The 13,426-nt window shown below is 48.6% G+C and overlaps 1 protein-coding gene and 2 long non-coding RNA genes across 3 annotated transcripts in view; 1 reads left to right on the top strand and 2 right to left on the bottom strand.

Annotated features, from left to right (window-relative positions):
- LOC135284527 (zinc finger protein OZF-like) overlaps positions 1-13,426 on the bottom strand; it is a 145,567-nt gene that overhangs the window by 50,286 nt on the left and 81,855 nt on the right. The gene's annotated exons all lie outside the window — the stretch shown is intronic.
- Positions 1,236-3,298, bottom strand: LOC135284615 (uncharacterized). The gene is made up of 2 exons (XR_010349880.1): positions 3,249-3,298; positions 1,236-2,019 (listed from the first exon to the last, which is right to left on the bottom strand). It is a non-coding gene; the product is annotated as an uncharacterized LOC135284615 (long non-coding RNA).
- LOC135284613 (uncharacterized) lies at positions 3,405-5,994 on the top strand. The gene is made up of 3 exons (XR_010349876.1): positions 3,405-3,638; positions 5,551-5,636; positions 5,828-5,994. It is a non-coding gene; the product is annotated as an uncharacterized LOC135284613 (long non-coding RNA).

Below are 13,426 nucleotides of genomic sequence, written 5' to 3'. Positions count from 1 at the left end.
GGCTGTGAACATCAGTCCCTGAGAGGCAGCTGAAGAAATCTCTCCAGAACTGCAAGTCAGAATCCAACTCCAAAGTTTCTTGGACTTTTAATGGGTCCCACTGAGGGACACGACTGAGAAAGTGTCCCCAGGCCCCAGGCAGAGCAGAGAACTGGAGGCAGTGATGACAGGTGGGGACAAAGAGAAGCCAAGTCTTGGTGGCCTGGGGCACAGCAGCAGGGTCTGTGCCAGCAAGGGCTGGGAGGAGACACCTTGTCCTGAGGCCCTGGGGCCTCCTGGCACAGCCCCAGCCAGGCTGGGCACTGTCAGCCCCTTGTCCTGCCCTCATCCCCCCCCAGCCCACATCCCAGTGGCCTCAGGGATCTGCTGGAAGGAGTCCCTGGGGAGCCTTGCTCAGCAATGGCCCTGGGGGCTCCTGAATGCTCCCAGGGAGTGCAGGTTTTTCAAAGGACTTTGGATTTTGCTTTTGCCTTGGACACTCTGGGAGGTTTGTGCAATCATGGCCTCCAATTATCTGCTGTAATTAGTCCCTGGAGAAGCTTTGTCAGTAACAACACTCAGTGGGGCTCATTAATGCTTCAAGGTACTTCAGTTATTTGAAGGTACTTGGTGTTTCCCCTTTGATACAGACTGGGATAGGTTTGTGCAATCATGGCCCCAATTATCTGCTTTAACAAGTCCCTTGAGAGCTTTGTACTGACACTTAGTGAGGCTCATTAATACTTTGAGATACTCAAGGTTTTTAAAATACTTTGGACTCTCCTTCCCACACTGAGTCTCTGAGATTATTTTTTGTGCCATCCTGGCTTCCAATTCTCTCCTCCAAGGTGTCCATGAGGAGCCTGTGTTGGGGATGGACCTCAGTGGGACCCCATTAACGCTTTGAGACACTTTGGATGTTTCCTCTGATTTTGACTCCTGGACAGGTATGTGCAATCTCCTCTCAGGTCCTGAGATTCAAGGGCTCAGCTCCAAAGGCACCTCAGGGCTCATTAGAATCAGCAAGTCCTGACAAACCTTGGCTCTGCCTAGATTTCCCTCTGCTCTCATGCAGTTCATCAGGAATGTTTCTCTAATATTTTTGCTCACCAATTTGAGATTTCTTGGCCAATGCATCAGTTATTGTGGTGGATTCAGTGTTGGCTAAATACCAGTGCACTCACTAAAATATTCTTACTCATTTCGTGCTGTGAGATAGCATTAGGAGAAAGGCAAAACAGGTTCAAAACTGTAAAAAGGCATAAAGAAAATTTTATTAACAATAACTACAAGAAAGAGTAATGAGAATCAGAACAGAAGTTTCAGAACACTTCTCCCTACAACCTTTTCTTTCTTACTGAGAATATGAAGAGACAAAACCTAATATTTCCAGTCATTTTACCACCTCTCGAATAGTCTTTCTTCAGTTCACTTAGTAGAGAAATTACTCTTGTTAATGTTATGGAGACTTCACCATAAGAAAACAGTTCCCTCATAGCTCTCAATTTCCATGAATAGCAGCCACCCGGAAAAAATCTGCAATAGTGAAGTTCCTCCCATTTTTTCACAGCTTTTCACACAGTTGTGTTTATGGGTCATGTTAACTTATGGAGTATTAGTTTAAAGATGAGCTTTTAAGATCAAAGATTCTCTACACCTACTTCTGAAATCATCTTCATCTCTGAGTACAGAGATCATCTTCTCCCCCTGAGGGCACAGAGTCTCATCACTCTTCTCTCTTTCTCTGTTCAAATGGGATCACAGCTATTTCAACATTTGCTTACTTTAGCATGGAGGCCTCTGCTGAACAAGTCATCTCCCCACACACTTCAACGCATTATAGGGGAAAAGAGAGTCTGATGTATCAATTACATCCTTCTCTATAGCTTTACAAGAGGATTTCAGCCGCAAGATCAAGGACATCTTCTCGTCCCTCCCATCTGGGACTCAACTTCCCCTTCACTGACCTTGTGTCTTCATGTTGCTCCTCTGTGTGCCTGCACTTTGTCCTTTTCTCTCACTCGAGGGAGGATGGAAGCACTGAAAGAGTTAATATCTCACCCAGGGCCTGCAGATGGTTCCGTGACCCCGGCCGGGCTCGGTCCTTGCGGCCGGAGCTGTTTTACGATGGAGGTTTCTGCAGCGGCTGCGCTGGGGCTGTGTCAGGATGGGCCGCACTGCGGCAGTGCCAGGATCTCAGCAGCCAGGCCAGAACACAGCAGCAGCACGGCTGGGGCCCATGGCTTCTCCTCCCCCTGCCCAGGGCTTGCGGGTGAACCCCAAGGGTGGCAGAATCTTGGCCGAGCCGGCCCGGCCCAGGGCTGCTCCTGGGGCCCGGCGGATCCTGGCTGGGCCCGGGCTGGCGGCGGGGCAGGGCTCGGTAGCGCCCAGGTGTTGGCAACCGCAGCCATGGCCCGGCCCGGCCTCGGCCCCGCGGCCTCCCCTGCCCTGCCCGGCAGCCGATGGGGCCTGGGGGGCTCCCTGGGAAGGGGCCCGGCCCCACGGCAGGAGCCGCCCGGCCCGGCCTGGCTGAGACAGGGGCTGGGCCAGCCTTGTTATGTCTTTGCTGGCCAGAAGGGAAAGAGACCCTCCCAGGCTTTTTCATCTTTAACATGTGTCTTCACAGAGGCATGTAGAGTTTCCTTAGTGGTTTAACAGACTGTTAGTTTTTAAAGCTAATTATTGATTGGTTTCTTGTCAGACATGGACAAAAATGCTACCAGCTTCTTTTCGGACATCACTTCCATGACACAAAATCAGCACAACAGCACAGAGCACAGAATTCCTTTGTCCATATGTACTGGACATGTGCACAAGGTCTCCAAATCCATCCTTGGCAGACCTCTGATCCATCTCCAAGGTGTTTTCATAATCTAAAAAAAACACCAGAGCACAGGGCCAGCCTGACCTGTCTGTCCTGGCTACTTTTGTCTGGGAACAATCCTGGTATTTACAGAATTTGGGAGGCCAAATTCTAATTGTGGCTGTGGCGCTTAAAATGAAAGCCAGCTTTTTTCCATAGGAACAAAGGAACATACCCCCAGTCTTTCAGGGGCAGATGCAAAGTGACCACCAGAGGCCAAGGCCAGCCAGAGCTGGCAGGTTTTGTTCTGAGAGATACCCTTGTAAAGTTTTTTGGGAGAGTACCAATTTCAGCAATGGGCCTCTGAAAAGAGGGGCACTTCTTTTCCATAGCAAGGAAAGCACAGAGCCCCAGTGCTGCAGGAGCTGATGAGAGGCAGCCCTTGACATCCCAACATCAGCCAGACCTGTTAGGTGGCTGCTGGGAGGCCAAGCCAGCCAGACCTGTTCCATGTTCCCTTGATGCCATGGGGCCCCACAGTGTCCCAGTGGTCCCTTGCTTCCATGAGAACCTGAAGTGTCATAATGCCCCCTTGGTGACACCAGGCCCTGAAAGGTCTTAATGGTCTCCATGGTTCCATCAGGCCCCACTGCGTCACAATGGTCTCTAGATTCCATGAAGCCCCGCTGTGTAGCCATGGCACCTTGGTTCCATGGGCTCCAGTGGTGCCAGAATGATCCCCTTGGTTTCATTAGGTCCCCACAGTGTCCCAGTGATCTCCTTGGGAAGGAAAGAACCCAGCCCCAGTGTTTCAGGGACAGTCACCAGAAGCCAAGTGTCATAGGTTGACAAGGAAGTGAGTTTTCTTGGGAAGTTATAGCCAAACCAATCAGTGATCAGATTTGAATATTGACACCTGGAGTAACCATGGAAGACATGGACATGCCTCTGAGAACACAGAGGGTTAAAAGCAGAGAACTCCCAGGGGAACTCTCTCTTTTATTCCAGGCAGTGAAGGGTTCAGGCCTCCCCTGCCCAGCCACAGGCCGGGTGGGGCAGGGGAAGGCATGCGGCCTGGGCTGAAGGAGGCCGGAACCCCGGACAGAGAAGGGGGTGAAGGGAGTGGAACTGGGCACGGCCCCTGCAGGAACGGAGGGGTGGAGAAGCACTGAGATGTCCTGGGCAGCTCCCCCAGAGAGAGAGAGAGAGCCTGTGCCACCCTTGAAATTTGATATCATGTGCTGACAGCACTGTCGGCAGAGGGGAAAGAGAAGGGAGGCAGAAGGTGCCCAGCTCTGGGAGTCCTGGGACAGCTACGGTGAGGGCAGCAGATCCCAAGACTTTAACTCTTCCTTAGACAAAGAAAACTTTGTGAAACACTAATCCTTGATCTGAAAGAGAAGAGAGACAGCCTGGGACTTGAGATGTCAGGAGAGGATGGGAAAGAATCCTAGGTGGGAAGAGATGGGCTTTTTCTTGTATAGCCATAGAGTGAACCAATTTTCCTGTAACACAGAGACTGCATTTAAGGGGATGCAATGGCTTGAGCCAGGAGAGTGACCTATTGCAGTGATTGCCAGTGCAGGAGTGAGAGTGACCTGCTGCAGTGCCACCATGTGAGGAGTGAGAGTGACCTGCTGCAGGGACACCATGTGAGGAGTGAAGTGAACAGAGGAGGGTGTGGTGGTGCCCTCTGTCTTCAGGGAAGAAGATCTCTGTTCTGAAGATCCTTTGCCCCAGGGGAGGTGAAAATGGGGGGGACTGTTGTCCCAAAAATGAGAAAAACTGTCATTCTCTGGTACTTGCCAAAGCATCCTTAAAAGGAACCCTATAAACATTTATGGTCCATGGACGGTGGTGAGAGCATGGAAAGAGGAGGTCAAAATGGCAGATGTTTGACATGGAAACAGAAGAGGTTTCAACGGTGTTTCCTGGGGAAGAATATGGTACCACAGAGACTCCTCTCTCCCTTGATGAACTGAGAATTGATTATCTGAGGGGTGGTCACTTGACTGAGAATCCAAGGTTTTGTCTCACTGTGCTTTGCTGCAAATTGGGTAGGGGGAGGAGGAATGTTTTGGAAGGTTTTGGTTGGAATTTTGTGTTTTTCTTTTATTATAGTTGTAGGTTAATATAGTGTTTTCCTTTATTTCAAAGCTTTAGCCTGCTCTGCTCTGTTTCTGCTCACATCTCACAGTAACCATTTGAGAAAAATCTATTTTCATGGGTGCACTGGCATTGATCCAGTGCCACAGCATGACACAGAGAAAGGCCAGAAGGGCAGGGAAGACACCAGGAATTGGTCACATTTTCTCCTGTCACAGCCATGACTCAGGGAATAGGATTAAACCTGGAAAGGCTCAGGCATGTTACTGACCTCCTGCTGCCTAAGGAAAGAAAGAGAAAAGAAGATAATTTGTCCTTTTTTGGTTGTCCAGTTCAAAAAAGACACTGAGTAAAGCAAGAAGGTTGGGAAAGCTGGATATACAAGGATTCACAAGGGGAAGCTGGGAGTAGAAGATGTGCCCATTCTCATGGTGGAGGAAAATCCTGTAATTGGATGAAACTCTCTAAGGGAAGGATCCCTTAAAAGAAGATGGATCCCAACTCTTGGAGATACTAAAATTTTGACTGGAAATTGGGTGACCTGAACAGCTGGGCCCTATTTGGAACAGGTTTTTGGACTGGTTACTTCAAAAGAGGATATCCAATCTAAATTATTCTGAAGTTTTACGTTAAGGGTTCCCTCTGAACTGGGTCACTTTCAGGTTTCCTGCGGTCAGGATGACCCTAAGAGTCTTTTCTTCCTGATGGTCGAAGAAGGAGTCAGAATTCCTTGGCTCTGGTTTTCAAGGTTGTTTATTGTCTCTTACCTAAAACATTCTTTTTCTGACCTGCAGAGGTCTGTCTAGCAGACCTATCCGAGGCACACTGCCCGCCCTTGGGCTGGTGTCAACATTGTATACTAAGAACTGTGTGTACTTTATTTACCATTATTTTCCAATACCTATCACCTATGTTAAACTGTCTACTTCTACCCTAAAGCAATCCAAAAGTGCCAGCATCACCAGGAAGATGGAGGCTAGGAAGAAGAAGGAAGAAGGACAGGACAACACCCAAATCCCTCCATCTTGCCTCTTAGACCCCTATAGTAAAATCCCTACAATTCCACTTTGCACCCTGTGACAAATTCATTATCATTCTACTTAAAATTTTGTGATTTGTAATTCTTCATACAAGGTTGGTAATTTGCTCCATGGGTTAAAACCAAAATCCCAAGTGTCTTTGGTTTCCTGCCAGGACTCCCCAGCCCTCTGCCAGGGGCTCGAGCCATCCAGGGCAACCAGAGGGGTGTCCTCGGTTTTGACATCTCCCCCTTCTCTTTGCACCAAAACCACATCTTTGGCAGCCTTATTCAGGGCCTGCCACATGCACTGAAAAATGCATGGCACAAAGAGCAGAAGAATTACAAGTCCTACTAAAATATAAAACCCTACTTTTAAAAGTTCCCTCCATAATGAGGATAGATTGAAGTAATCAAACACACCATCCAAACAAGATCCAGTAACTTCTCCAGGTCTGGTTATACCTTCTTGTAATTGTTTTATGTTTTCATGGTTAGATTTTGAATGATATGACAGGTTCATGCAGCACATTCCTTCAAGCTCTTCACACACGTGCCCACGTGCCAGCAACAGACAATCAATTGCTGCTCTGTTTTGGAGAGTTGCCTGCCTCACACTGTTGACATCCGCCAACATGTCAGTGCAAGAGAGATGGCACGAGTGTGCCCACTCAGCCAGCAACCCATTTGATCCAACTGGGCCAAGGCTATTCCCCATGCTACCCGTGGTGAAAAGATTGCAGCTGAAATCCTCTGAGCCCTGTTCCACGCTTGAACACTGTCATCACAATTTGGATCATATTGTTCAAATGATCTTTTCCCTCTATGTTTTTGTTCTTTTAAAAGTTTCAAATTGGGCGTTAGCAATGAAAGCTTTCCAATGCTGCATGGACCACCTTTGGCATTTGCAGGGATACCAGGCCAAATTCTGTCCCCACAGATAAAAAAAGATGCCTTGTGGCAATTGTGCTGGGACTTGGAGGGATGGTGTGTCTGACACCTTGGTGTAATTACACCAAGCAGATGCATTTCTATAAATGAGATGATTTGGGGTGACATCTACTGTTTTGTTCTTTGATTGTGCCACTCCTGAAAGACCAAATTGTATACTAAAGTTCTTTTTCATCAAACCAAGACTTTCCAGTTCCTGAGGCTCAAAAGGAGCCATAGGAAGAAACTGCGTCCAAATCCCCCATCCGTCCACAAGATTCAAGATAACCTGTGAAACCTTTGATGGGATGTTCTTTGGAATCAGCCACCCACTCACCAGCAAGCCTACCAAGCATGTTGAAAATGTTTTTTTCAGCCTTGAATGTGTCAAACAGATGCCATCCAAAGCCGCTGCATTGGCTGAAGTTTCCCATACATTTTCTTTTGGTTGGGCCATGGGCAAATCTACCTCATTGCCTAAGGCAATAGCTGAGAGAATGAGGCACATGAACAACACCTGACTGAACCCCCTGCTCATGGCTCCACTCCCTGTGAGAAACTTTGCAATGCAATGACATCCAAGTCCCGAAAGAAACCCCAAGTCCATGAACTCCTTATATGTTGGTCGAGGAGGTGTCCACAGTCTTGTCATCTCCTTCTGCCTGTGTGCTTGCCTCTTTGTTTCCAGGATCTGTGTCTGTTTGCGTCTGAGTCCGCTAGGGCTTCACGTGTCTTGCTGACACCCACTTCAGTCCTTTCCCTGTGGAGACACAAGCAAAACCCTTGCCCCATGTAATTAGTTTGAAAGAACCTTCAACTTGTCCTCTCTTTGGATTATGGATCAAAACTAAAGGATTCTCCCTTAGCTTTACCCATGTGCTGTTTGTAAAGTGTCTGATAATTGGTGGAGTCAGCTCTGAAAAAGAGCCATTTAGAAAATTCAACACATATAGAGCTTTGTTCAACCGCATACAAGGTGTTGCTTCTGCCTCTCCCCTTTTTTTTTTGTTTGTCCAAGAGGGATTTCAGAGTGTGATGTGTTCTTTCAATGATTGCTTGACCTGTGGGAGAGTGTAGAATACCAAAGGTATGTCTGGCACCCCACTTTTTCAGAAACCTGTCAAGCACCTTTCCTATATAAGCTGGTCCATTATCTGCTTTTATTTCTTGTGGCACCCCTAATGATGCAAATGCTTGCAGAAAATGTTGCATGGCATGTTTTGTGGTTTCCCCTGTATGTAAAGATGCAAAAATCGCTCCTGGAAAGGTGTTGACTGAGACATGAATGTTTTTGAGCTGTCCAAAAGATGGATATTTTGTGACATCAGCTTGCCATAATTGCAGACTCTGCAGTCCCCTTGGACTGATTGTTCCAGTGGACACAGGTGGCTGCACAAGCTGACAATCCGGACATGCACTGATGATTTCCTTCGCTTGACTTTTTGAAATGGGAAAGGATTCCATCAATGCCTGTGCATTTTGATGAAAAAGTGCATGACTCAATCTTGCCTGTTCAAAAACGTCTGGTGAAGTTTGTGAAATGGACATTGTCAATTTGTCTGCCTGGGCATTCCCTTCCAGTAGTGTCCTAGGGTGAGGTTATGATGCCTGTATCCCCAGTTGTGTGTTCTGTTAACGCTGGATATTATGTTCTGTGCCTTCAAGACTGGCTCTGAAGAGCAAGGTTTGTTTTGGTTTGTTATCAGCCTGCTCCCCCACGGCTGGTGGGACAGAGAGACGGGGCAGTACATAGTGTAGTTTTTGCTTTTTGGCTTTAGTTTCTTCTTTTGCTTTGCTCTTGCTTCTTGCTGTGCTCTTGCTTTGCTTTTGCTTTTTGCTTCTGCTTGTTAGTTAGTTCAGCTAAGCAGCCCACATTTTTCCCTGGACTTTTTTCCTTTCCCCTTTTGGAACCACTCAAACCTGCTCCGGACTGGGATCTGGGAAACACCAAGAGTTTGTATCTTGTGGCTGCAGCAGCTATTCCCATCACTGGAGGGAGCAACAACAGAGCGACCACTCCCAGGAAAGACTTTCTGAATTTGTCATCCTTTTCAGATCACTGAAAGAGTGTTGTCATTTGGTATTTGTAATAGAGGGCAGGAGATCTTTCACCTTTTTAATGCCTTTATTAAAAATAATCAGCTCAGGTGATGAGAAATCGACGGGTCGTGCCCACGCCACCGGTGCTCCCAAGAGCGGCACGGAGGAGGAGGATGATGCAGCTGTGTCCTCTGGTCTGCAGGCAGGGCTGGGGCTTCTGTCGTCATGGGAGATTAGGAGATTCCATATTTTCAGTCTAACATTCCACGTCCTCTTTCTAGTTAAGACCTTTTCAGGTTAGGGTGAGAAGTAAAAGGATCTTAGCAGATACTGGATTAAGTTCCTCATCTTTAGACATCACTTAGGTCTCTTAATTCAATGTTGGCTCATTGTTTTTAGGGGTTTTTTCCTGGAACATTTCAAAATCTGGTGAAATGCATTCTCCTACTCAGCTGCCCCGGAGCCATGTCCCTCTGTGGCCTCACAGTAGGGACCTCGGCACAGTGTTCAGCTCCTGCCTTGGCAAACCACTCCAATACTTTATCACCCTTTCTGTAAAAAAACTTTTTCCTAAAATCCAACCTATATTTCCCTTGGTGCAGCTGAAGACTGTGTCCACTGGTTCTGTCAGTCGTTGCCTGGAGAAAGACACCAACCCCCACCTGTCTACAACCACCTTTCAGGAAGTTGTAGAGAGGGATAAGGTCACCTCTGAGTCTTCTTTTCTGCAGACTAAACAACCCCAGCTCCCTCAGTCGCTCCTCACAGAACTTGTGTTCCTGACTCCTCACCAGCCTTCTTGGCCTTGTCTGGACACACTCCAGCCCCTCCATGCCCTGCCTAAATTCGGAGGCCCAGAACTGGACACAGCACTCAAAGTATAGTGCCAGTACAGGGGAAGAATGCCAAATACATCAGTGCCAAGTGCAGGGGAAGAATGACCTCCCTGCCCCTGCTGGCCACACCATTCCTGATCCAGGCCAGGAGCCATTGGCCTTCTTGGCCACCAGGGCACACTGCTGGCTCATGTTCAGCTGGCTGTCGAGCAGTACCCCCAGGTCCCTTTCTGCCTGGGCACTGTCCAGCCCCTCTCTCCCCAGCCAATGGCATTGCAGGGGATTATTGTGGCCAAAAATGCAGGACTCAGCACTTGGACTTATTAAACTCCATCTTATTGGACTCTGTCCATCACTCCAACCATTCCAGGTCTCCCCGCAGAGCCCTCCTGCATTCCAACAGATGGACACACGCTCCCAGCTCAGTGTCATCTGCAGATTTACTAATGAAAGACTCAATCCCCTCATCCATGCCATCAATAAAAATATTGAACAGAGCTGGCCCCAGCACAGAGCCCTGAGGGACAGCACTGGTGCCTGGCTGCCAGCTGGATGCAGCAGCGCTCACCAGCACTCTCTGAGCCGGCCATGCAGCCAGTTCTGAACCCAGCACAGAGTGCTCCTGTCCCAGCCCTGGGCTGCAGCTTTTCCAGGAGTGTGCTGTGGGAGACAGTGCCAAAGGCCTTGCTGGAGTCCAAATAGACACATCCACAGCCTGTCCTGCATCCACCAGGAGGGTCAGCTGGTCATAAAAGGAGACCAGGTTGGTCAAACACGACCTACCCCTCCTGAACCCCTGCTGGCTGGGTCTGATACCCTGGCCATGCTGGAAGTGCTGGGTGATGACACTCAGTATAAACTGTTCCATTTCCTTAGTGGGTACTGAGGTCAGGCTGACTGGCCTGTAATTACCAGGATCCTCCTACCCACCCTTGTTGTGAATGGGTGTCACATTGGGCAGCTTCCAGTCACCTGGAACCTCAGCAGTGAGCCAGGACTGCTGGTAAATGATGGAGGGTGGCTTGGCAAGCTCATCTGCCAGCTCCCTCATCACCCTGGGGTGGATCCCATCTGGGCCCATGGTTTATGAACACCCAAGTTGCTCAGCAGTTCTCTGACTGTCTTCTCTTGGATAATGGGAAGAGCAATCAGTTCCGTGACACCATCAACCAACCCAGGACCACTGTCCTGAGGACAAGCCATCTTCCCACTAAAGACTGAGGCAAAAAAGGCGTTAAGTACCTCTGCCTTCTCCTCATCTGCAGTTACTAAGTTCCCTCCCTCATCCAGTAAAGAACAAAGGTTGGACTTACCCTTCCTTTTACCATTAATATATTTGTAAAAACATTTTTATTATCCTTTACTGAAGTCACCATTCTATGTTCAAACTGATCTTTGGCCACCCTAATTTTTTCCTACATGCTCTAGCATTAAGTACTTCCTGAGAAACCAGACCCTCCTTCCGAAGATGATACATCCTCCTTTTATTCTTAAGTTCCTCCAAAACCTCATTGCCAGTCCAGGTTGGGTGTTCGCCTCAATGTCTCATCTTTTGGCACACAGGGACAGTCTGTTCCTGTGCCGTCCAGGTCGCTATTTTGAAGCATGTCCACTTTTCCTGAAGCTCTTTGCTTTTAAGGACTGCTTCCCAAGGAACTCTTTGAATAAGCCTCCTAAATAGGTCAAAGTCTGCTCTCTGAAAGTCTAGTGTAAAAGTCTTATTAATGTTTCTCCTAACTTCACCAAATATTGGAAATTCTATAATCGCGTGATCACTCTGCCCCAAGTGGGCTCCAACCACCACATCTCCCACCAGCCCATCTCTATTTGCAAACAACTGATCTAACATAGTCCATCCCCTGGTGGATTTACCCACCAGCTGAAACAAAAAGTTGTCCTCCACACATTCTAAAAATTTCCTGGACTGCCTCTTGTCAGCTGGATTGAGTTCCCAGGAGATGTCTGGCAGGTTGAAGTCACCTACAAGAACAAGGGCTGATGATCCTGAAATAGTATCTAGTAGCTTATAGAATGAGTTGTCCATGACTTCTTCCTGGCTGGGTGGACAATAACAGATTCCCAGTAGGATGTCAGCCTTGCTGGCCTTCCCCCTAATTCTCACCCACAGGCATTCAACTTCATCATTACTTTCAACATCCATAGCATCAAAGCCCTCCCTAATATAAAGGACCACCCCTCCACCTCTTCTCCCATTCCTATCTGTTCTGAAGTGTTTCTAGCCATCTAATGCAGCACTCCAGTCATGTGAGTCATCCCACCACATTTCTGTGATGGCAATTATATCACAGCTCTGCTGCTGGACCATGGCCTCCAGCTCTTCTTGTTTATTACCCATGCTGCGTGCCCTGGTATCCATGCACCTCAGCTGGGCTGCTGATTTCACCCCTAACCCAGGTTTACCACCCTTGGGCCTGCTTCCAGACAGCCCAACTGCATCCCCTTCCCCCTTCAGACCTAGTTTAAAGCCCTCTCAACAAGTTCTGCCAGTTCATAGCTAAAAACCTTCTGCCCTTAACAGAGAGATGGAGCCTGTCTGGTTCCAGCAGGCCAGGTACAGTAGAAGTTGCCCCATGATCAAAGAATTCAAAATTCTGCCAATGACACGAACCCTTGAGCCACTTGTTGATAATGTGAGCTCCCCTATTCCTTTCACCATTTTTCTCAGACACCAAATGGACTGAGGAAAAGACTACCTGTGCCCCTGTCCTATCAATCATCTGACCCAGTGCTCTAAAGTCCCTTTCCATTGTCCAGACACTCCTCTTTTCAATCTCATCACTGCCAGCCTGGAGTATCAGCAGTGGATAATAATCAGAGGGCTGGATCAGCCCAGGCAGTGTCTCAGTGATATCCTGTACCCGGGCCCCAGGGAGGCAGCGGACCTCTCCGTGGGGTGGATCTGGGCAACACATGCGGCCTCTGTTCCCATCAGGAGGGAGTCACCCACCATGATTATCCTTCTTTCCTTTTTGATGTTAGAGGTGGTAATCCTCGCAGATTAATCATAACTGGGAGGCTCACTGGGCAGATCATTTTCTTCTAAATCATCTGGCTGACTCTCCAGATCCAGGGGCTCATACCTATTCTGAAGTGTCACCTGGCTGGGGAGTGGGGATCAGGAGGAATTTTCATTATTACCTCCTTGAGAAGATATCCACTCCCACTCCCCTTCATCTACCAGATGTCCTTCTATTGTCTGACAGTGAGAGGCATAAAAGACTGTGGGAACCAAGGAGAGCATTGCTGCACTGCCAGACCTCATGGAACCAAGGATCCCTTGGGACATTTCAGGCCCTTGGGGGACCATTGTGCCATTGTGACACTGCGGGGCCCAAGGATCCAAGGGAGTTTGTGACACCAAGGGGTTCCATGGAACCAAAGGGACATTGTGACACTGGGAGGCCTCATGGAGACTGTTGGAACACAAAGCGGGGTGCAAGTGTGGATCTGCTGGAGGGTAGGAGGGCTCTGCACAGGGCCCTGGACAGGCTGGATCCAGGGCCCAAATCCAGCAAGGTGAGGTTTAACAAGTCCCAGTGCTGGGTCCTGCACTTTGGTCACAACAACCCCTGCAGCACTACAGGCTGGGGACAGAGTGGCTGGAGAGCAGCCAGGCAGAAAGGGACGTGCAGGGACTGATGGACAGCAGGCTGGACATGAGGCAGCAGTGTGCCCAGGTGGCCAAGAAGGCCA

This window comes from Passer domesticus, chromosome 21 (assembly GCF_036417665.1).
Source record: "Passer domesticus isolate bPasDom1 chromosome 21, bPasDom1.hap1, whole genome shotgun sequence".
NCBI classification, from domain to species: domain Eukaryota; kingdom Metazoa; phylum Chordata; class Aves; order Passeriformes; family Passeridae; genus Passer; species Passer domesticus.
This window is presented reverse-complemented; position numbering and strand designations above follow the sequence as displayed.